Source organism: Suncus etruscus, chromosome 9, assembly GCF_024139225.1.
Source record: "Suncus etruscus isolate mSunEtr1 chromosome 9, mSunEtr1.pri.cur, whole genome shotgun sequence".
In the NCBI taxonomy this organism is placed as follows: domain Eukaryota; kingdom Metazoa; phylum Chordata; class Mammalia; order Eulipotyphla; family Soricidae; genus Suncus; species Suncus etruscus.
Window position 1 is genome coordinate 52,930,972 of NC_064856.1, and position 24,510 is coordinate 52,955,481.

At 40.2% G+C, this 24,510-nt stretch overlaps 1 pseudogene; it reads right to left on the reverse strand.

The window, feature by feature from the left end:
• Positions 1-1,191: 1,191 nt before the first annotated feature.
• On the reverse strand, positions 1,192-10,888 carry LOC126018439 (heterogeneous nuclear ribonucleoprotein L-like; annotated as a pseudogene).
• Between the last annotated feature and the right edge of the window lie 13,622 nt (positions 10,889-24,510).

The window sequence follows — 24,510 nt, forward strand, 5'->3', positions numbered from 1 at the left end:
AAGATACCTGGTAACTGTAAAAGTGTGTCTATATAGCGAATGAAATGTATATGAAATATACAGATCATTTTATATTTTATTGCATGGGTGTTTTCCATTGTTAAAACTATAAAGTATACAATTGTTTTATAAAACATTACATCAAAGTTTTGCATATATCTCCCTATTAAAATATTCTAAAATATATACTTGGCTGCCTTATATTAAAGTTGTTCTACAATAACTGTTTGGTTCTATTTTTTTCAGCTTATTATGGTTTTTTTTTTTTTTGGGGGGGGATCCCAGACAAGTGTTTATTTTCAAACTGTTTTATTGAAATGTGCCAAGAGTACGTGAGCAGCACAAATGTATGAACAAGGGGGAAAAATCACATGTACAATAATTTCCAAAAGTGAAGTTTAATCTGGGGGTTCTCAGTTCCCCTTCCCCTCCCCCTCTTGACTTTTAGCATTTCCATTATGGTTAAAAGCCTCTAACCTAGCATTTAAAAAAAAAAGGAATACAGGAACTTTTGCAGAAAGGGAAAAAATAACCAGCATCAAGGAAAAGCAATGTTTTCCTGCTCGAATGGGAACTACTTCCTAGGTATCCAGTTAGGAGGCGTGCTGAGCAGTGGAGAAACAGAACTTCAGGGTGTACGGGTATGGGCCATTTGGGTTTTTCATCAGGTAATGGTTCAGGAAGCCCAAAGTTTCCAGGGCATCGCTCTTGGATTCCCACTCTAGCAGCCCTGAGGAGCTGCGTTCACTTTTGCGGGAGAAGACTTTTACAGACTATGGTCGCTTTACTCCCAGCTCATCACAGATCTCAAAGAAGTTCTCAGTCACTTCCAGGGGGGCATTGAAGAAGTGCAGCAGGTTGCTCGGGTGCTGGATATGAGCACGGGGCTGTCCGTGTGAGGGCCATACTCGGGTGGTGGGGGAGGGGGTGGGGGTGCCCACACTGGGGGCCGTTGCAATCCCCCACGGGTGGGCCCATCCTTCGGTAGCCCTCATCATGGTAATGGCTGTAGTACCCACCGTGGGGCCCTCCATATTCCGCAGGATGATCTCCCAGGAGACGGGGCTGTCTCTGGCGTTTTTGGGGTTGCTGCTTGGGTCACCTTGTCCACTGAGATTGGGGTTAGTGTAGTCCCAAGTATCCTGATCATTCTTGAACGATTTCAAGCGTGTAGGCTTTAATATTCAATCTTCAGGTGCAGCAGCCCGAGTAGATGTCAGCCCCGTTGAGGGAGGCCTTGGCCGTTGGGCACTCTGCACGGAGTCAAATTCCACCATGGCCTGGACTCCATTCTTGTGGAAAATGACGATTCTCTGGACAGGGCCACAAGGGTTACAGATAGTGTACAGAACATACAAAGTGATGGAGTAGATGGGGTTCAAGATGGTGAAGAGAAGCACACTGTTGACACACGGGAGATCTTCTGGCTGTTCGAGTAATTCACAAAAGCAGGGTGACCAGCGATGTAGATTTGGTTGTCGGCTGCGTAGTTCATGGTGTTGCAAGTCCCCAACAATCTTTAAACTCCACCAATGCTTGTCTTATTTTAGGCATCACCACATCATAGGTGATGGGTCCAAATTCCTGCAAAGCCTCTACAAGTGATCTTCTACCACATCATCAACCAGGCCCCTGATGTGGACGACGGGGGAAGCGGGGGTTTTGTGCGGGTCACCGTTTTTCTCCCCGCCTCCGCCACCCGCTGCCCTGGCTCCTCAGCTGCCGCAGCAGCCCTCCGTGCTGGTCGCCAGAGTTGTCAGTCTTGAGCCGCTTAGGGGCTCAGCCGCCCTTGCTGCAGCCGCCTCCACTGCCAGCTGCCACCATCTTCACCTTCGCTCAGGACCACCTCCGCTGCTCGTCGTGCTGCTGCCTCTGCTCCAACCGCCAACACCATTTCTCCAGCTTATTATGGTTTTACAGTGGCCGAAGAAATAAGGATGAGAAGCATTGAATTGATCAGTTAGGCACAATTTTGTGTATGTTATTACTATAATAGTACTCTAACAATTCTGATTTATATCATATATATAATAACAAATCCAAGGAAAGTTAAGATGGATCACTTTCCCCAACTTTAAACTGTATTACAACACTATGTTCATTAACACAGCATGGTACTGGAATAAAGACAGACCCTCAGAGCAGTGAAATAGACTTGAGTGTTCAGAGAAAGCTTCCCAGACATACAACCAATTAACATTTGATAAAGGGGCAAGACATGCAGAATGGAGCAAGGAAAGCGTCTTCAACAAATGGTGTTGACACAACTGGTCAGACACTTGCAAAAAAGTGAACTCAGATCTCCTTCTAGCATCATGCACAAAGGTCAAATCCTAATTGATTAAGTACCTTGACAACAGGCCTGAAACCATAAGGTTTATAGAAAAACATGTAGGTAAGACACTCCATGACATTTATACTAAGGGCATCTTCAGGGAGGGTTTCTTCCAAACAAGTGGAAGCAGAGATAAACACATGGGACTATATTAAGCTGTGAAACTTCTGTACATCAAAGAAAAAAGCCCCTAGTATACAAAAGCCAGCCACAGAATGGGAGAAACTGTTCACCCTATACTCATCAGATAAGGGTCGCCTATAAAAATATACAAGATACTGACACAACTTACCACGAAATAAACTTCTAACCCATCAAAAAATGGGGAGAAGAAATGAACAATTTCTCAAAAAAGAAATACAAATGGCCACAAGGCACATGAAAGTAAAACGCTCCACATTGCTAATCATTAGGAAAATACCAATTAAAACAAAAATTGGGTAGCCTCTCAAGCATCAGAGACTGGCACACATCACAAAGAACAAGAAGATTCAATGCAGGGGTTGGGGAAAGGTGTGAGAGAAAGGAACTCGTATTCACTGCTGGTGGGAATGCCATCTAGTCCAGACTTTATGGAAAACAATATGAAGATTCCTAAAAAAAAAAAAAAACAGAAACAAAAACAAAAAAACCTGAAAATTGAGCTCCCATATGGTCCAGCTATTCCACTCCTAGGAATATACTCTAGGAACACAAAAATGCAATTCAAAAATGTCTTCCTCATGCCTATATTCATTGCAGCACTATTTATTATAGTCAGACTCTGGAAACAACCAAGATGCCCTTCAACAGATGAGCAGCTAAAGAAACGTGGTACATATACACAATGGAATATTATGCAGCCTTCAGGAGAGATGAAGTCATGAAATTTTCCTATACATGGATGTACATGGAATCTATTATGCTGAGTGAAATAAGTCAGAGGGAGAGAGATAGACACAGAATAGTCTCACTCATCTATGTGTTTTCAGAAAATTAAGGACATTATTGTAATCATCCATAGAGACAATAGAGATGATGGCCGAAGGACCAGTTCACAATCTGAAGCGAACCACATAGAGTGGTGAGTGTAATTTGGGAAATAACTACACTAACAACTATCATAACCATCTTAATGAGTCAGTGAAGTAGAATGCCTTTCTTGAATACAGGCAGGGTTTGGGTAGGAGGGGGTGGGGGCATTGGTGGTGGGAATGTTGCCCTTTTCCCTAATGAAGTGGGTGTTCTGCTTATGACTGAAACCCAACTACAATCATGCTTGTAAGCATGGTGCTTAAAGAAATATTTTATATAAAATGTAATATTCATAGAACTGCTTCATTAAAAATATTAAAAATCAAAGTGTCTAAAAGAAAAAGGTGAGAGAGGGAGGGAGAAAGAGAGACAGAGAGACAGACAGAAATCATACGGAGTGCCTGGAATCCAGTTGTAGTCACGTGCTAAAGGTATCTTAACCTTTTAATTATTAATCTGACCCAACATCATAGAAAGTTTAGGAAAAGGAAATTCATGCCTGTTCCATGAATTATTATTTTTAGCTGTGGAAAAATCAAGAGACAAAGGAAGAAGCATTTTATTACTTCTGCTTCTAGATATTGATTGCTGTAACTCAGGGGTCTCAAACTCGAGGCCCACAGGCCATTTGCAGCCCTCCATACAACATTTTGTGGCCTGTGGCCAGCCTTCAAATATCGCAGTATTCTCGGTTATTCGCTTACCAAATAATTGCAATAAAAATAGCATTAGTAAGAAAAATATGGCATTAAACATTCGCATACCCTGAGGAGTTCCATTTGGGGTATGCAAATATTTAATGCGATTTTTTGCAATGTTTTTTCTTACTAATGCTATTCTTATTGCAATTATTCGGTAAGCCAAATCCCTTTTGAGGCTTTCCCTCATCCCGCCTTTGCCTCCTGCGGCCCCCAGGTAAATTGAGCTTGAGACCCCCGCTTTCACTCATCAGAGTTTTGAAAGAAAAGTAATTTCCTAAAGTGCCAGTAGGTGACAGTCAAAGGTTTTTGTGTGATTCTGTAAACCCCGACTGGCTAGCAGGGGGCCCAGTCCATAAGGTTTGGGAAGAGGCAGGCTTAGACAGAGTACTGGAAGCTAGAGATATTTGGGGTTATCTGCAGGTGGTTGTGAAGAGTTACTCTACCAGAGTAGGGAACAGTCCAGTGAATCAAGTCTTTGGGACAGTCCTGGCCTGGAGTCCTGGATGTCGTGAATTTTTCAGTGATTCGTACTGACCCTTACTGATTGCTTCACCTCCTTAGCCCTGTTTCCAAGGGGTGTCTGCGTGAGAGCTATTGCTAAGTTCTCAGAGATGTATGGAACATGGCATAATGATCACTGTCAAGAACAGAACACGATCATCCTCATCTTTATCCTTCTCCCTCTTCCTCCCTCCTCTTCCTTCTCCTACTTTTGATTTGTCCTTTACTTTCCTGTTTGCAATAAGACCTCTGAAGCTTAATCCTGAAACTTAACCTTTCCAATCAACTAGGGCTGAAAGTCCCAGCACATGTCAGTGAGTCTTTGGACACATCCCAGGAGAAATCTAGCTCTTCCAGTCGCTGCTCTATGAAGGAGGGTGACCCAGATTCCACCCTTTTCCTGATGATCCTTTTGTAACTGGAAAAATCCCATAATAATGTAAAGATCCCTACATCTGGCACAGCTCCCTCAACTCCACAGGGTCGTTTTCAGGAGGAATGAATAGGGCAGCTCTTCTTTTTCTCTCTTTACTCCCAGAAAGCACCAGTCACCTCTTTGTCACCCTCCTATTCCCAATTTCTTTAAGTTTTGGCTGACACTGGGGAGGCCGGCCAGGCAGGTTTTCTGTCAGAGTTTGGCCAGGGCATGACAGGGCAAGGAGTATCCAGGGGTGCTGGCAGCCAGGATTAGTGATAGAGAATACAGGGACCACTGTAGAGGAACAGAAGCCTACGAACAATGTGGGCAACCGGACATATGCCCACATTGCAAATACCTTTACAGTATGGGAGAACAGAGGGCAAGATTTGATTAAAGCAGCTTAAATTCCAGAATAAGAGTCCTGTAGAGTATCTACTTTATGGGCCTTTGAAATACCAAGCTGCCCATACAACCAAGTCTTGAATATGAAGGCCTCCCATCCTGTGCTTTTCTTTTCCTAGGCTTTCTGGTATCCCCTTGTAGCTTTCAGTTCTAGTCAATTCCCCCTTTGAGACTATGTCCCAGTGACTTGACTACTTTGAGGGAACCCAGTAGTCATGTGTTCTCTGCCCTTATGACTCACTCAATTCTACACTGATATGGAGGTTCTGACGAGATAGTACAAGGTGAACGCATTAGCATAGCATACGTCTGTGCTGGCCAAGACCCTCACTGAAATCCCCACCAGTGCCAGGAGTGATGCTTTAACAGCCAGTGGTTGTACCTGGGTACCACCATGCATGACCCCAAAATCCAAAATCCAAATAGAAAGTAACATAACAGTATGCTGATATAGAGGAGTATGTCCTCAAGTTGAAAACCTCTTCCCCCAACTTTAAATTCTATTACAGAGCGATGTTGCAAGCAGTAAGTCATCTGCCTTGTCTATGCTAGCCTAGGATGGACCATGGATCCTTGTGGCATTCCATATGGTCCCCCCAGCCAGGATTGACTTCTGAGTGTATAGCCAGGTGTAAACACTGAGCGTCACTGGGTGTGGTCCAAAGACCAAAAACAAAATTGTATTACAAAGCAATAGTCATTAAAATAGCATGTTATTGTAATAGAGACAGACTCTCAGATCAAGTGAATAGACGAGTATCCAAGTAATGTTATCCAGACATTCAATCAATTAATCTTTGATAAAAAAGCAAAAACTGCGAAATGGAGCAAGGAAAGCCTCTTCAACAATTGGTTTTGGGACATCTGGTCAGCCACATGTTAAAAAACCTCAAATACCCATCTAACACCATGCACAAAAGTCAACTAAGCATAGGTTAAAGACCTTGATATCATACCCCAAATAATAAGGTATATAGAAGAAAACATAGCCTTATATGTTTTTTGACATGAGACTAAAGGCATCTTCAAGGAGGAAACAACACACTCCAAACAAGTGGAAGCAGAGATAAGCAAATGGGACTACATTAAATTAAGAAATATTTCATCTCAAAGGAAACTGTCTAGGACTCAAATTCCACGCACGGAATGGAAGAAACTATTCACCCAATACCTGTCAGATAAAGAATATCTACGATATACAAGGCACTAACAGAACAAGAAAAAAATCTAACCACATCATAAAATGGGAAGAAGATATGAACACATATTCCCTCAGAGATGTAATGCAGGGGAACCAAATTCACATAAAAATGTACTACATTATTAATCATCAGGGCGATGCAAATCAAAATAACAATGAGATATTATCCCATGCCATAGACACTGACAAACATCAAAAAGAACAAGAACAGCTAGTGCTGGCATGAATGCAGGGAGAAAGGAACTCTCATTCACTGCTGATTTTGAAATGCCATCTAGTCAAGCCTTCCTGGGAAATGATATGGATATTCCTTTAAAAACTGGAAAGTGAGCTCCCATATGATCCAGCAATACCACTATTGGGGATATACCCTAGGAACACAAAAACATAATACAAAAATGCCCTCTACACACCTCTGTTCATTGCAGCTCTGTTTACAATAACAAAATCTAAAACAATCCAGATACCGACAACAGATGTGTGGCTAAGGAAACTGTGGTACACATATACAATAGAATTCTACTCAGCTGTTAGTAAAAATGAAGTCATGACATGTGCCTATACATGGATTAACATGGAAACTATTGTGTTGAGTGAAATGAGTTAGAGGGAGAGAGAGAGTTTAGTCTTACCCATCTGTGGGATTTAAGAAAAATGAAAGACAGTATGATAATTATACCCAGAGATAATAGAGATGAGGGTTGTAAAGACAAGCCCATGAAATAAGGCTTAGCACAAAGAGTAGTGAGCACAATTAGAGAAATATCTACACTAAGGTTCTTATTTGTGAGGTATAAGTGAGCTAGAAATAGAATGTCTGTCTCAAAAACAAAAAGGGGATGGGAGAGGTGGGAAATGCTGGGACACTGGTGGCAGGAAAGTTTCACTGGTGAAGTGTGGTGTACATTTTATAAATGAAACCCAACTATGCATTGTTTAGAACCATAGTGCTTAAATGAAGATATTATTTTAAAAATAAGGAAAGAAAAGAATATTCTAAGGGTAGAAACTATGGTTCTTTTTAGGAAAATTTTAATCGTTTTATTGGGGGCACATAAAGTGGTACTTAGGGGCTATACCTGGTTCTGTGCCCAAGAACCACTCCTGAAAGCATTTTGTTCATGGCTGTGCTTGGTTCTTTCCCTCTGCCTTCACCATGAGATCGCATCAATCTCTGTCTTCCAACAGGGAAGGCAGTTAGGTGACGTTGCAGTACCATATACGTTCCGCAGAGGGCGGCACTCCGTTTCTATTTCAATTTTTAAAAAAATTTTTTTTCTTTATTTAAGCACCATGATTACATACATGATTGTAGCTGGGTTTTGATTAATAATAAAAGCTAACAGCTCTTTAATATAATAAAAAGAAAATTATGTTTATCCTAAAAGCTCCATTCACAATCTAACCCCCAAAGCTATATTTAGCAAAGTTTATCTCCGTCATTGATGAGGAGCCTAGAAATTGGAATAATTTAACATGTGATTATTGATTATTGATATTGATTATAAGCACTATGACCTATCCCATTAAGGTCAGGCCAAAAAGTACAACCTTTCAATAGGTTAAATAGGTTGATGGTATGAGTGCAATTGGGGACATTGTTGTTAAGAAAGTGTGTACTTGGGGGATACCTGATATATATTCCTAGATAGACACTCAATCATAAAACCCATTTTCACAAAATAATTGTCCCACAGAAAACAATAATGTGTAACCACCTTGCTTAAAAGAAGACAATACATTTTTAAATAAATTAAAAAAGTTCTTCCAAGTAATACCCTGGTAATGCCAGTAAAAGACCTTGTAGCAGTCACTCTCACTGAAAGTCCCCGGTTCTCTGGAATATTTCTGGGTGTCTCTCTCATGTCAAGTTCTAGTTACATCTTGCAAGATACAATCAGTGCCCCCCAGTACTTGAATCATGTGATAAGACCTAACTCCATTTATATGAAGCTTCTTACTTGTGACGTTGTGTGCCTCTGCTGGTGCCTCAGACACCTGTGGACACTAATTTACAGAGGGAAGAGAAACGTGTACTGAGTAACTCTCAAACAGAGCCAAGGCTCAGTTTTTCTAGTACGCTAGTTTTATCTAGTACTATAAATGTGAAATCTGTTTATCCCAAACATGCTCCACACAGAATTTAATCCCGAAATTTATATATAGCAAACTTTATCCCCACCATTGATAAAGAGCCTAGATATTGGAATAACATTACATGGAATGTTGCAGCCCCATTTTAATTTGAAGCGCTAGGACCCATCTCAATCGTTTGAGGCCTAATGCTAAGACATTTCAAAAGATCTCCAAAGTCTGTCTATGAGTGGGGGTCACTGGTTAGGTGGTGGTTCCTCTCTCTATTTCTAATCTGTTTTGTTCATAATGTCAACCAATACTGTGTTTAGTCCTATTTTATATTAAGCCTCTTTACCACACCCCATTCACCACCTTATAAAATCCCTTCTATCCTCTTCCCCACAACTCTGATCCCATAGCTCTCCTAATATATATTGTAAAAAGTGAATGGATATATAGGATCGAACCTGTCGCCAGGCCTTAGGGCCTCAATGGGTCCAGATTGGCTTTATCTGCAGACATTGCCCAATGACGGATGCATGGCCAGAAGTTTGTGGGTGATTCTCGGGGTGGGGTGAGACAGAGAGTACATGCATCTTGGACTCAAGTTCTCTACCATTCGAGTCCATTGCCCATCACCGGACCTCCAACTTGAGCCCCTGCCGGAGTCCAGAGATCCGAGAAGGCCAACATCCATTATTGTCTATGCTGTTGTGGAAACTGCCCATCCAGAGCTCTCCAGCTAAATCCCCTGTCTGAGGCCGTAGGGCCGAGAAAGCCCTAGGTTGAAGGCAAAAATCCACCCTGCCAGAACTGACTTCGATGATCTCCTACACAGATTAATTTTATAATTTAATTTGAAATGAATCTCATAGAGTTTCTATACCACTTCATTACACACAATCATTTACCTAAATACCTATTTTCTTCTATGAGGCTGCCTGGGTTGGTGTCCAGGAGGAGGACGAGCACCAGGAGGCGGCTGCGGCAGGAATCTGCCCTGCCGCGGGGGCCTTGGCTGCAGCGTTATTGCCTTGCACACAGGCATGAGTTTCGGTGTTTCAAGCTCCTTTTTGGGCCCCAGGGGACAGGACGGGGGTGGTCGGGGAAGATGGGAGGGTACCTGGGGGAACAATGGAGACGGGGTAGGGTGGTGGCAGGAATGGGGAGAGGGATCAAAAGGAGTTGTTTGGGGAGGGCCAATTAGGGAAGGGGTGGTGAGGAAGTGGTTTGCTATCTGAGGGAAGTGGGTAATAAAACTAAGGGTATGGGATATATCAGGAGGGGTAGGGGCAAGGGTAGTCGTGGGGATCTGGGGGAAGTGGACTCTAAATGTTCGCGGCATCTCTAGCCAAATGAGCCTGAGGTTCGGCTGAAGTGCGTTTAGTTCCCAGTGACATCATACATCAGATTGTAACGATGATGCCCCTTATGACGTCCCCTTGCACTCACAGGACAAGCATGTCTAGCCAGTTATTTTAGGAGTTTCTGATCAGAATGGTCATGCAAAAGAAATAAGGTGGAATGTGGGGAGCGGTAATGGCACCAAGCTTTCTTTTCCTATTGGGTCTGGGAAATAGATTATCCTAAATAGATTCCTGTTTGAGAGATGGTTCTAGTTAGATACATTAAGCATGGACCTCTCTGCTCATCACTAGATGATAATTACTAGAAAATTAATGATATAATGTGGAGTAGATGAATCATTGATATTCCATGTAATTTTTTAACCTTTTATGGTGGTCTGTCCATTCATCTGCCCATTGGGGGCATGCAACTGATACCATGTCTTAGTATGTGTTGAGAGAACCCAATTTTGGTTGCCTCACTGTTATGTTTTGAAGCATTTTCTCGTTCAACTGGTCTTTTATCGAGAAGGTGCAAGTGTGTGAATTTTAGCACACCCTGCAGTTACTTGGAGGGATAAATATATGTATATATATATTGGGTTTCTAACTGGGGTCATACTTATGCAAGTCAAAGTCTTTACTCTTTTTCTTCAAATGCCCTTATCTTCATTTTTATCTCCTCTAGTGGTTTCAAAATTTTAGAAAGAGCTAATTCCTTAGTTTACACTCTGATAACAGAACCTATCACTGTACTTCACTGTTGCAGCCAATATCACTAACGGAAAACACTTCACTGCCACGATTGTCCTCGCACAAACTACCAGTGTCCTTGGGATCTACTGACCCTTGCTTGTCTCTTAGGATGCCTGCTGAAACTTTTGGCTCCATTTTCTGTGTCTGGAGGAGAATAGGATTGATTTGGACCCGATTCAGAGAATGAGTCTGACAGAAGATTACTACTAATTATTACTGCTCTGGCAGATCTCAAAGCTGCATACTGATGACCGCACTTACCTTGCAAGAGCCCAACCCTATTCCTATCCCCAGCACAACACAGTCCTTCTAGTGACCCTCTGAGTAGAGTCAATAAAAACAAGTGAGCCCCCACACTTGCACCATCTCTAAATGTAGTAATTTTAGTCAGTGATATTTGATACTAAAGACCATGTGTTATGGTATTCTAGTCTAAGATGTCCAATGTACATGGTTTATTTTTTGTTTTAATTGCCAAGAGAGGGCCGTGGAAACTTCAACATAGTATTGACCATTGCCACGTGTCCTATAATTAACTCTGTTTTTACTTGAGTTACATTTGATCATTAGAATTCTATGATTTATCATTGCATGTTACAGGTGAAGTATCCCTAAAGTATTTCTTTAACCTTTTCTTCGATGTAAATCTCATACCCTTTATTATATTACTTTCACCTTTCTCTACTTCCACTCCCATTTTCTTTTGACAGCTTCATTTTGTATTCCTGTCCACTCACTTCTATTTTTTGAATTATTCCATTTTTGTGTCCTGTGTTACATACTGGGTGAAATAATAAAATAAATTGATTCCTTTTCAATCACGAATAAATCGACTTCCTTTATGGACATGTTAAAATTTTGTCTCTTACTATAGATGAGCTATATTTTGTTATGTATTCATATGTATCTTTAATTGTTCAAATTGGTATTCCCACATGTTTGCTATTGTAAACAATATTGCAAAAACATTGTGTTGAACGTGTTTTGCTTTTTATGTATTCAACTTATTTGTATAGACACTCTATAGCGAAATTGTCACATGTTACGTTGGTTAGCTTTGTTCATAGCTTCTTGAGATAGTTCCATGCTATTTTCAAATGGATGTGCCAGCAAACATCACCATCAAGTGAAAAAAGTTTAGAGTATCCCTTCCTATCCATTATCCATTTTTAACCAATATTTATTGTTTCATAATGTAAATTATTATGATAAGTATTAGACATTCACTGTAGGTTTTATTTTAAATTCTCTAAAAATCAGTGATGGCTAACATTTTTCTGATCCATTTTTGGTATCTGTATGTGCACATAGGTGAAGAAGAATCTATTTTAAATTTTTGACATTTTTATATTATTTCCACTTTTCTTATCATTGCACTTTTTATTTCTCTACATATAAGAATAGTAACTGCTTAACATATTTATAATGTGCTAATTCCTTTTCCCTTTAGTATTTTTCTATGACTGTTTATATATTTTTCAGTCAAAGGCTTTTCAGTGTAATGTAGTTAAATGCATCTCATTCTTTTCATTTCCTTTGTGTTTAATGCCCAAAGAAATAAGGAATTTTACAACAATTTATTTAACTTATATTTTTAGATCTTTCTTTCATCCTTTCAACCATTCTGACTCAGGGAGTGGATCTTGGAAGATTTCTGTTTGACCCTTTTGTATGTGACTGTGTGACTTTTCTAAAATTATTCTATTGAAGAAATTGTTTTCTACCCCAATGGTTAGAATTGTTTTCCAATGGTTTTCTTTCCCTTGGCTTCATTTTATAGATAAAATTTCAAAAAGAGAGTGTGTGTATGTGTGTTTCTCGTCATTGAGTTCTATTCCAATGATTTATATATCTATTTTATTTCCTAACCATACAGTTTTTATTGCTATCATCTTGTAATGTACCTAAAATGATCTAACATGGCACACGTCTTTTTCACGATGGATTTAATAAATTATGGAGTTCACTGTTGGTGGAAGTGTTGCACTGGTGTGTGGGCGACCGTACTCCCACATATTCAATGGAACTCTGAATGAATTTTTCACCGCTGCCTGATTCAAGCCATAAGTTTCCTTAGCCCCGAGCCAAAAAGAAACTCTGCAAATAAATTTAGCCCGGCACACAGAATCTGGCTTAAACCAGATTCCTTAACCTTTCCATGGAACCTGTTTTTGTAACTGCTCTCAAAAACGTAATTATAGATAGGTTTTTGTAAGGTTTAAACTGTAATCCTTATTGCTTGCACAAAAGAAAGATCTATTAACTATTTGTTTAAGGATTTGCTTCCCCTCCCCCCATCCTGCCAGGTTCCTCTTTATCCTTCCCGCCATCAAAATGTGTTTTTGCTCCCATTGGTTAAAATCGTTGTACCTGGACAAATCTGATTGGTTTAAGTTTCAATTCTATGTTGCTGCTCCTCCCACTGAAGCAGGGCATAAAAGCCCTGCTCTCTCCCTCAATAAACCTCTTGACTGGCTTACGTCACCAGGAACCATTCTACTAATTTCTACAGCTTAATTTTTTAGGTGTTCACAAAAGAGCTTAACACTCGCGAATTATTTGTAGCTGCTTTTTGCCTTCTGTCCCGGTTGAGAGAAAGCTGCCGGCCGGAATTCTCTCCCAGCAAAGGGCAGGAGCAGAGGAAGTTACAAAATGGCGCCCCACGTGAGTGTTTCGAATCCTACGTGATCATCCGGTCTGCTGGAGCAGGCGAGTCCAGGAGCTTACGCATAAAACGTTGGGTAAGCCCCCATCAGGGGTAACAAGCCCCCATCAGTGGTGACGATGCGGAGTAGTCAGCCTTCCTTGTGTGCACACTTTCAATTTGTGCCGACCTCATAGTCCCGCAATTGGCTTTGGGACTCCTGTGCTTTTTTACTATGGGCAACCCCCTCAAGCACAGAAGCCAAATTCATTGTTAATATTCAGTCTGAGTTAAAAGCCATACGCGTAGAAATCTCCAAACAAAATCTCTATAAAAATTTTTTTTTTGCCCTCGCTCATGATGTTTGCCCTTGTTTTGTTTTAACCGCACCTCACACAGCTTACCTGCATGACAACCTTTCCCTCCCTTAGCACAAAAGCTTTCCCCTGCTTGTTTGGCTACTGCCTCCAGGCTTAAAGAGGCATGCCTAAAAGTGCAGAAGCCATGCTTCTGCTGGCTCAAACAGCACAAAGCCTTTAATTGAAAAAAGCCTCAGAGAGCTGTTTTAAGCCGTAACCTCCTATGACCCCAAGCCCCTTACATGCTCTCCTGCTTGAAATCTATTGGGGGGGCGACGCTGTCTCCTCCACTGAATCACGCAATATTGTCTACACAGCGCTTAAAGCTGAACTCTGTCTCTTGCAAAACTAACTTTTTTTCTCCGCTGTAAATTCCTTCAGGCAAGCAGGCACACATTCTAATCTCTCAGCTCCTATGGCTGGCTTCGCCTTAAAGGTGCAGTGCACATTTTCCAGGTCCCAGCTTGAGCCCAGGTTCCACACGTGGCAACAAACTTTTGCTACCCCCCCCCCTCCTGGCCAGGCGGCTGCTTCAACAATTTCAGCAAGCAGGGCGGAAACCCCCCATCCCTTAGTATAAAAATGCAGCCCTATCTTCCCTTAGGTCTTTATGGTTGTCTCTCTGTTTTTTTTTTTTTTTTTTTTTGGTATTTCAGGCCACACCCGTTAGATGCTCAGGGGTTACTTCTGGCTGCTTGCTCAGAAATTGCCCCTGGCTTGGGGGGACCATATGGGACACCGGGGGATCGAACCGTGGTCCTTTCCTTGGCTAGCGCTTGCAAGGCAGACACCTTGCCTCTAGCGCCACCTCGCCGGCCCCTGTCTCTCTGTTGTAACAAATGTTCCTTTCTCCTAAGTTGGTATGCCTGAGTTAAAATGTTTTTTCTAACATAAAGGCCACAGTTGGTAAAATTAAAAAGTTTTAAACGTGTTCAAAAATGTTATACTAAGCCCTTTAATCTATGCAAATGTAGTGTTTGTAGCAGAAAGTAGCGGAGGTACAATTTTGTTGCGTCTCATAAAATGCCTCAAATGTAAAATTTGTGAATTAAATTAGGTGGCATAAGTGTGCCTTTTCTAAAAGCACTTGTGTAATTAAGTTTTGTGCATTGGGTGTTGTGAAGTAATTAGTATAACATTGAGATTAAAAAACTTTCTAAATTCATGTCTGCGAGGGTTAAAAAAAAAAGAAGAAAGAGAAACCTTTTGGTGTTTTAAAAATTTATACATAAGGAAAGGGCCCGGAGAGATAGCACAGTGGGCCTGGAGAGATAGCACAGCTTGCCTTGCAAGCAGCCGATCCAGAACCAAAGGTGGTTGGTTCAAAGAAAAACTTTTTGGTGTTTTAAAAATTTAATCGTACACACAGGTATTAAAATCTGAGTCTTTCTATATTTCTATTAGAAAATTTATTTTAATTCTTAAGGTATTTAAAAAATGAGGTAAAAATGATGTACTTAACCTTCCTAATTTGGTATATAATTTTTACAAATTATTCACTTAAAGTCTTCAAAGTAAAAACAGTTGTTAAAAATTTTAACACTTTATTACAGCTGCCTCACTGTTTTCCTGTTACACTAATTTAAAGAAAACCTGTTCCTTTACAGCAAATGATATCATACTTCAGAGTGGAAACTCCTTCTACAGTGCTCCTCTAACCATTTCACTTAACAAAATTTTTTTAACTGCTAACATTTTACTTCATGTTTTAAACTTCAAATTAAAATTGTTTTAAAAATGTTTTGTGTTAAAGCTAAACCTTAAAATTTATTTTCAGCAGTTCCACTCCAGCTACGTTAACAATTTTTACAAACATGCCGGCTAAATATTTAAAAGCGCTTGTCAATTTTTCTAATGCAAGTTTTGAATAAATCCTCTTGTCTGTTCATGTGTGTGTTATGAATGAAAGTGGCCACAATGTTGTATTTCGTGTTGTTTGTTCTGTCTGTTTATTTGTTATTTTTGCATTTCATGATAAATACAATTTTTAAAGCCTTATCCATTTTTGAAATTTCAATTAATTTTTTTTAACCTGGCTTAGTCTGGTCATCTAACAAACTGTGAAATCCTGCTAAAAAATCCTGTGCTAAGCTAGCTTTGTCCTATCAGCATGGCAGAAAGAGTAGGGGATGGTAAACCCCAAATTTCTCAAATGGCCATCAGGAATAATTTTTCCCTGGAGAATTTCTGGACTTTACAATCACCCAACTTTCTGCTATGTGTAGTTAAGGCCAAAAGTATAAGGCCAAATGTGGCTAGAATAAGAAGCATCTAGCTTTAATATAATAACTAAAAAGTTTAACAAAAATCATTTAGGTTCAGATTAAAGTTTTTAAAAAATTGGCTATTGTTAATTATAACACTTTTTTTTGAATGCTGAAGTCTAACAGAGGTCAAATAACATTCCCATGGTATTCTAAAATAATTTGTGTAATGTCATTTTTATATGAAAAATTAAATTCATAAAAATTTTATTGCCAAAAAAAAAAAAGCCCCCAAGTAACCATTTTGCCTCCTGCCAAGCTGTTTTCTTATAGACATACTTCCTGCAGCTTCCCACAGTCCTGCCCTCATTCACTTCAAAAGAGCCTGCCACCCCTCCTGCTAGCTGCCATTCCTGCGGACCTGTTTCTGACTGACTCCACCTTTGACAATGCTGAATTTGGTACACTGCGTGGCTGCCACCAACCACCCCCTTTCGAACCAAGGCTTCATTAATTTGTTTGCTCCACTTGACTCTCCCTTGCAAGACGATGACAACACCTCTGGTTCCTTCCCTTCCCCTTTTATGGTGCCGGAGACATAGCCAACTCCCCTGGCGATGTCAGCTCAACCTCTCCCATGCCCTGAGCTCTTCAAAACTCTGCCTGCTTCCCCACCCTTCCAGCCCATGCTGTCCTCCGGACCCCCCTCCTCTTCTCAGCTCATCCTTGTCATGATCAACGCCTCCGCCCAGACGCCTTCGGTACCTGCTATTCACCCACCTCACCGGCCTAAATTGCTGCCTTGAACTGCCTCACTTCACCAACAACAACAAACTTCTGCAATGCGGTATGAAGCTTCAACATGGCTTAACTTTAAAACTAGTGGTGGAACTTGAACTTTGCCCCTTGGTACCCAATATGATTCCCCCTATTGAAAATTGTAATCAAATTCTTGTCGTTGATTTCTCCTTTCAGTTCATAATTGCCCCCAATTTAACGTTTTTTGCCTGTTTCACTGGTTTATCTCCCCCATTGTTTTACATTTGCTTCTTTAGTCCTAGAACTACTGTGTTTTGGTTGTTTTAATGCCTAAATTAACTGTTAAACCTGAAACTAATTTATTACCCCTTAAAGATAACTCTGTGTCTCTCTCCCGCCGCAGGAGAGAACCAGTTACTGCTCTTACCCTTGCCTTATTAATGGGCCGGGGTATTATTGGTGCTGGCACAATAATTTATTCATTAATTCCTACTCTAAAATCTGTTAATGCCTTAAGTATAACTGTTGTTAAAAATGTTTACAAACTTAAAATAAGTTTACAATACTTAGAGCACACTGTTAAATCCCTAGCAAAAATAGTGCAGCAAAACCACCGTGTTTTAATTTGGTTTCCTTTTTTTGAAGAAAGGGGGAGTCTGTGTAGCCCTTAAAGAAGAATGTTGTGTTTTTAAGGATGAAACAGGTTTAGTTAGAGATAGCATTCAACGTATAGAGGATGATTTAGTAGATAGACAAAAAAAATATAGAGCAGAGTGAGAGCTGGTACAAAAATTGGTTTTCTACCACTCCATGGATAACAACAGTGCTCCCAGCCTTTTTGGGACCCTTCATTGGCTTCATGTTGCTAGTTTCTTTTGGTCCTTGGGCTTTTCACAAACTCATCACCTTCGTAAAGAACCAAGTGGATGAAGCAACCAGAAAGGACTCAAAAGTTTTGTACCAACAACTATGCACCTCAGAAGACCAGCTGACGCCTGACATCTCCCCTCCTGCCAACTCTCCGCCACTTAAGTTTGAAGTAATCGAGGAGCTGGCGCATAGACCTCAATCTGTGCACTCGCGCCTTGCCAAGCTTTGGAAACGACTGACTCAAGGGTAGCAGATGCGGTGACTGAAAGCCCCACACCTCTTCACCCAGTGTGGCCAGTCCACCGAGGCACGTCTGTCCCTTCCATATTGTATACTAAACAGGGGGAGATGTGGGCGACTGTACACCCACATATTCAATGGAACTCTGAATGAATTTTTCACCGCTGCCTGATTCAAGCCATAAGTTTCCTTAGCCCCGAGCCAAAAAGAAACTCTGCAAATAAATTTAGCCCGGCACACAGAATCTGGCTTAAACCAGATTCCTTAACCTTTCCATGGAACCTGTTTTTGTAACTGCTCTCAAAAACGTAATTATAGATAGGTTTTTGTAAGGTTTAAACTGTAATCCTTATTGCTTGCACAAAAGAAAGATCTATTAACTATTTGTTTAAGGATTTGCTTCCCCTCCCCCCATCCTGCCAAGTTCCTCTTTATCCTTCCCGCCATCAAAATGTGTTTTTGCTCCCATTGGTTAAAATCGTTGTACCTGGACAAATCTGATTGGTTTAAGTTTCAATCCTATGTTGCTGCTCCTCCCACTGAAGCAGGGCATAAAAGCCCTGCTCTCTCCCTCAATAAACCTCTTGACTGGTTTACGTCACCAGGAGCCATTCTACTAATTTCTACAGCTTAATTTTTTAGGTGTTCACAAAAGAGCTTAACACTCGCGAATTATTTGTAGCTGCTTTTTGCCTTCTGTCCCGGTTGAGAGAAAGCTGCCGGCCGGAATTCTCTCCCAGCAAAGGGCAGGAGCAGAGGAAGTTACACTGGTGAAGTTCTTTTTGTGAGTGAAACCCAACTACAGTCATGTTTGTAATCATGGTGTCTACCTAAAGATATAAAATATTTATGTTATTTATTTTCTCTCCTTTAACATTGTAAATTGATTTGGGATCTATTTAAATCTGTATTTTGATTTATACATTAGATATATTTTTGCTAATTTGGGGGGTCATTTTGGCTACACTTAGGGGTTTCCCCTGACTCTGTGCTCAGAAATCGCTCCTGGCAGGTTCTGGGGACATTCTGGGATGCAGGGTTTGAACGTGGGTTCATCCCAGGAAAGGAGCTGGCCAGGCCAACGCCCTACAGCTATTCTATCTCTCAGGCCCCTAACAAAGACCTTTTGACTAAATTAATACAACCTATCCATATAAAATAGAATTCCTGACAGTCACTTATTGTTTTAATCTATGTCTTTCACAATGCTGTTTTCACCAAATATATTTTAAATCTTTAGTTGTCCTTAAACCATTTTATCTCATAGACAGTTATTTTTGAAATAAAAAATCAGAAATTTCTACCCTCTCCAATGAGGTTATTTTTTATTTTGAGGGGGGGGGCACACCCAGTAATGCTCAGGGGTTACTCCTGATTTTATTCTCAGAAATCGCTCCTGACAGGCTCAGGGGACTACAGAGGATGCCGGGATTCGAACCACGGACCTTCTGCATGCTAGGTAAATGCCTTACCTCCATGCTATCTCTCTGGCACCTCCAATGAGCTTTTGTTTGCTCTTTTCTGTAAAATTTTCTGGAAATTCAAATGAAAAGTTTTATTGAAGGAAAAAACAATTTTAAATAATTGAATTACTTTTTAAGCCCTTTTTAATAGTTTTTGTTGTTTTAGGTAACATATTTATGATAGAATTAAATTTTCCAATTTTGGAGTATTGAGTTCATCTCACCATTTACAAAAGTCTAATACCTTCTGGTGATATTAATTCTAGTCTACTTATTCATCCTCTTACAAATTCTCTCATCTATTAAAATGCTGATTAAGATAAAAAAACTGTAAGCTACGTTACTATGATATTAGAATGCCCATGCTGTCAGTTTCCTTTGAGGAAAGGACACTCAATACACAAGTCACATCGATGATACTACCTGGGGTAGACTACACTTATAGTGCTCACAACCTATTTTAGTACTCTAGAAGTGAAAATTATGTTTATCTGAAAATGCTCCATGAACAATCTAACCCTGAAAGCTCTATTTAGCAAAGTTTACGACACCCCCCCCCCCAGTATTGATGATGTGCCTAAAAATTGGAATAACGTTACATCCTGATGTGCAGACCCTAAATTTTAAGCACTATGACTCATCCTATGAAAGTCAGGCCCAAAACTACAATCTTTAAATAGGCCTCCAATGTCTGCCTATGAGTGGGTGTCAGTGGGTAGGTGATGAACTCCTCTATATTTGTCTAATCTATTGTTAATATTCCTACCTATAATGATATAGTCCTATTATATGTTAGTCCTTCTCCCTGACCCTGTTCACCACCTAAGAAATCCCTTCTATCTTCTCACCCCCTCATCCCTGATTTGTTTGCTCTGCTGATCTATATTTTAAACAATTCATGCTTATATTGTCTAGAGCCCCTATTATATATAATCATCCGTCCTTCTGGACTCCTTCTATCCTCTCAGGCCCTCAATCCTGATCCTTTATCTCTCCCTATTGAATTCTTTACCCTCAGTTCTTAACTCTCTAGGAACCCGACCTTCCCCCTGCACCAACAAGCTGCATCTAGGCTCCCAAACTAAAGGACATTCTCCCTTCCCCCATCTCTAGCACCTGCAAGAAACTGCAGCTATGGCTCCTGCTGACTAATTCTATGTGGCCCTTTTTCTCCCAGTTCCCCTCAATGTGCACTATTGCTTGCTACATGATCCTGGGGTACTCCCATTTAGAGGACACTTCCTCATCCTCTCAGACTTCCCAAGACTTCTGTTTGATTAAAATATACCCTGAATCTTAGTTCCCCTCAGACAATCGCAAATGACTTAATGGACATCTTTATTTTCTTTATATTTTTCTGTAGATGCATTTCCTTTATAGTTATAACTCAGTGATATTTTCCATATGTAGAAGTAACCTCTCCATTGATTTTTTAGCTTCTTCTGTATGTACATAGTAGCAAATTCTAGTAGAAAAATTTTTTGCCCAGAGACTATACAGCATGTTGTTTTTACCCACAAATGCACCAATAATACAATGGCAGCATTTCTCTGTGCATAATCACACTACAATAGGGAAAACTTATGTTTTTATAAGAAATAAGTTCTTATATAATAGGGATAGAACTCATAAATTTTATTGTGGAGAGGGGCATTCCAAGTTGAACATTTGTCATGGGAATTTAGAACTCAATCAGACGTTGATCGTCCAATCCCAGACTTTCGATCCCAACCTTAGAACTTGCACAGTTCCTTGCTACAGCACCAGGAATCAAACTCTTCCTGCTGGAGGTCCTAATACTGTTCTGGCACCAAATTGCTCCAGAATAGGTTCAGAAGACACCCTAATCACAAGAAAATAGCTGCAACTTGATCTAAGGGCAAAATGAAATCACAAGACACTCCATCTTAGGATCTGAGGAAAACCAATATCTCTAATTACAGAAGACTGACTCTGACAACCTTTATTAGGTGTCCTTGATTTGGGGGTTTTCAGCTTTTTGAACTGTGAGAAATAAAGTTGCCTAGACTGTGTTATTTTTTTCTTTAAATAATCTTTGTTTTGACCAAAGTGGACCACAAATTCCTCACAGCAACATTCCAGGCACTTAGTGACATTGAATCAGGGGCACTCCCCCACCAATGCCATCCTCCTTCCACCCCTGCTCCCAGTCTACACCCAAAATCCTCTTCCTTGCTCCTTGGCTGCCAGCACAAGTGGTCCCCTCTGCATCCAGCTTGCTGCACACCGGGTACCAATTCTGCTGTCACTGTCCTTGGACTTGGTGTTAAATCTGAACATTTTTTATTTTCACTGAACATTCAAATGACTGTTCTTGGTACCATTCACTATCTCACCCTCAATCAGTGAGGAAGAACAAGATGGTTCAATTTGTAATTTTGTTTGAAGGAAAAAAAGATGGAGGGGCAAAATCAAACAATCATAAAACTAGAGGAGTCCGTCTAGAAGAGGCTATAAATACGAATTTAAGAGAAGAATGTGAAAAAGGGAGAAAAACATAATAACAATACAAAAAAATCAAACAAAGAGACAATCAAAAATAGAATGAAAAGCACCACAGCAACAAAGACAATAACCAAACAATAATCATGGTCCTGAAATAAAAAGAAAACAAAGGGCATAAAAAAAGAAAGAAAGAAAAACAAGCAACAATAACAACAACAAATTTATTTGTGCTTCTTTTATTGTTTCTGCATAAGTACAGTACATATTGAGGAGATTAGAAAGGGAATACCCCTGGCCCAAGGGACTCTCCTCCCTTGAAGCATACTGTTATGGAAATAAACTCAGGCTCCGTCCATCCCTCATCAGTCTCCTCTAGGTCCTTTGTGATAGACTATGTTATTTTTTTAATTAAGAACCTGGACAGATTAAGACAAATACCATTCTTTCATGAGAGATAGTTCTGTAGACATACACTTTATTTATTCAGTTCAAAAATAATATGCAGGGGCTAGATAGAGAACATGGAGGCAGGGCATTTGCCTTGCATGCAGAAGGACAGTGGTTCGAATTCTGGTATGCTAGATGGCCCCCTAGCTGCCAGGAGCTATTTCTGAGCATAGAGCCAGAAGTAACCCCTGAGGAAATTGAAACTGTAATCAAACATCTGCCCAAAAAGAAAAGCCCAGGCCCAGATGGTTTTCCTAATGAATTTTTTCAAATCTTTCAAGAGGAGCTACTACCAATCCTAGCCAAGCTCTTCCATGAAATTGAAAAAACGGAACACTCCCAAACAGCTTTTATGAAGCCAACATCACCTTGATAGCAGAACCAGACATAGATGCTGCCAAAAAAGAAAATTACAGACCAATATCCCTGATGAATGCTGATGCAAAGATCTTCAACAAAAATCCTGGCAAATAGAATCCAATGCATCATCAAGAAGATCATACACTATGACCATAGTAGGTTTCAACCCAGGAATGCAAGGATGGTTTAACATCCATAAATCTATTAACATCATACACAACATCAACAACAAGAAAAATAAAAATCACATGATCATATTAATAGATGAGGAGAAAGTATTTGATAAGGTCCAACACCCATTCTTGATCAAAACTCTCAGCAAGATGTGAATGGAAGGAACCTTTCTCAATCTAGTTGAAGCCATCTACCACAAGCCAATGGCAAATATTATCCTCAATGGAGAAAAACTAAAAGCCTTTCCTCTAAATTCTGGTACCAGAAAAGGTGTCCACTCTCACCACTCCTCTTCAACATAGTACTGGAAGTTCTTGCTATGGTGATCAGGCAAGAAAAAGATATCAATGGAATCCAGATAGGAAAGGAAGAAGTCAAGCTCTCATTCTTTACAGATGACATGATACTCAACTTAGAAAACCCTAAAGACTCTACCAAAAAAGCTTCTAGAAACAATAGACTCATATAGCAAGGTGGCAGGCTACAAAATCAACCTAAAGAAATCAATGGCCTTTTTATACACCAATAATAATAGGGAATAGATGGAAGTCAGGAAGACAATCCCATTCACAATATGCCACACAAACTCAAATATCTTGGAGTCAACTTGACCAAAGACGTGAAGGACCTATAGAAAACTATAAAGCCCTGCTCCAAGAAATAAGAGAGGACACACGGAAATGGAAACACATATCCTGCTCATAGATTGGCAGGATTAACATCATTAAAATGGCAATATTCCCCAAAGCATTATACAGATTTAATGCGATCCCCTTAAAAATACCCATGACATTCTTCAAAGAAGTGGATCAAACACTTATGAAGTTCATCTGGAACAATAAACACCCTCGAATAGCTAAAGCACTTCTAGGGAAAAGGAAAATGGGAGGCATTACTTTCCCCAACTTTAAACTGTACTACAAAGCAATAGTCATCAAAACAGCATGGTATTGGAATAAAGACAGACCCTCAGATCAGTGGAATAGGCTTGAGTTCTCAGAGAATGTTCCCCAGACATACAATTACCTAATTTTTGACAAAGGAGCAAGAAATCCTAAGAGGAGCAGGGAAAATCTCTTCAACAAGTGGTGCTGGCAGAACTGGTTAGCCACTTGCAAAAAAGGGAACATAGACCCCCAGTTAACATCATGTAGGAAGGTAAAATCCAAATGGATTAAAGACCTTGATATCAGACTGGATACCACAAGGTATATAGAACAACACGTCAGTAAAACACTCCATGACATTGAGACTAAAGGCATCTTCAAGGAGGAAACTGCACTTTTCAAACAAGTGGAAGAAGATCAACAGATGGGAATACATTAAACTGAGAAGCTTCTGCACCTCAAAAGAAATAGTGCCCAGGATACAAGAGTCACCCACCGAGTGGGAGAAACGATTCACCCAAGACCCGTCAGATAAGGGGCTAATATCTAAAATATACAGGGCACTGACAGAACTTTACAAGAAAAAACATCTAGTCTCATCAAAAAATGGGGAGAAGAAATGAACAGATGCTTTGATAAAAAAGAAATACAAATGGCCAAAAGGCACATGAAAAAATGCTCCTCATCACTAATCATCATGGAGATGCAAATCAAAACAATGATGAGATACCACCTCACACTGCAGAGATTGGCACACATCACAAAGAATGAGAACAATCAGTGCTGGCGGGGATGTGGAGAGAAAGGAACTCTTATCCACTGCTGGTGGGAATGCCGCCTAGTACAGCCTCTATGGAAAGCGATATGGAGATTCCTTCAAAACT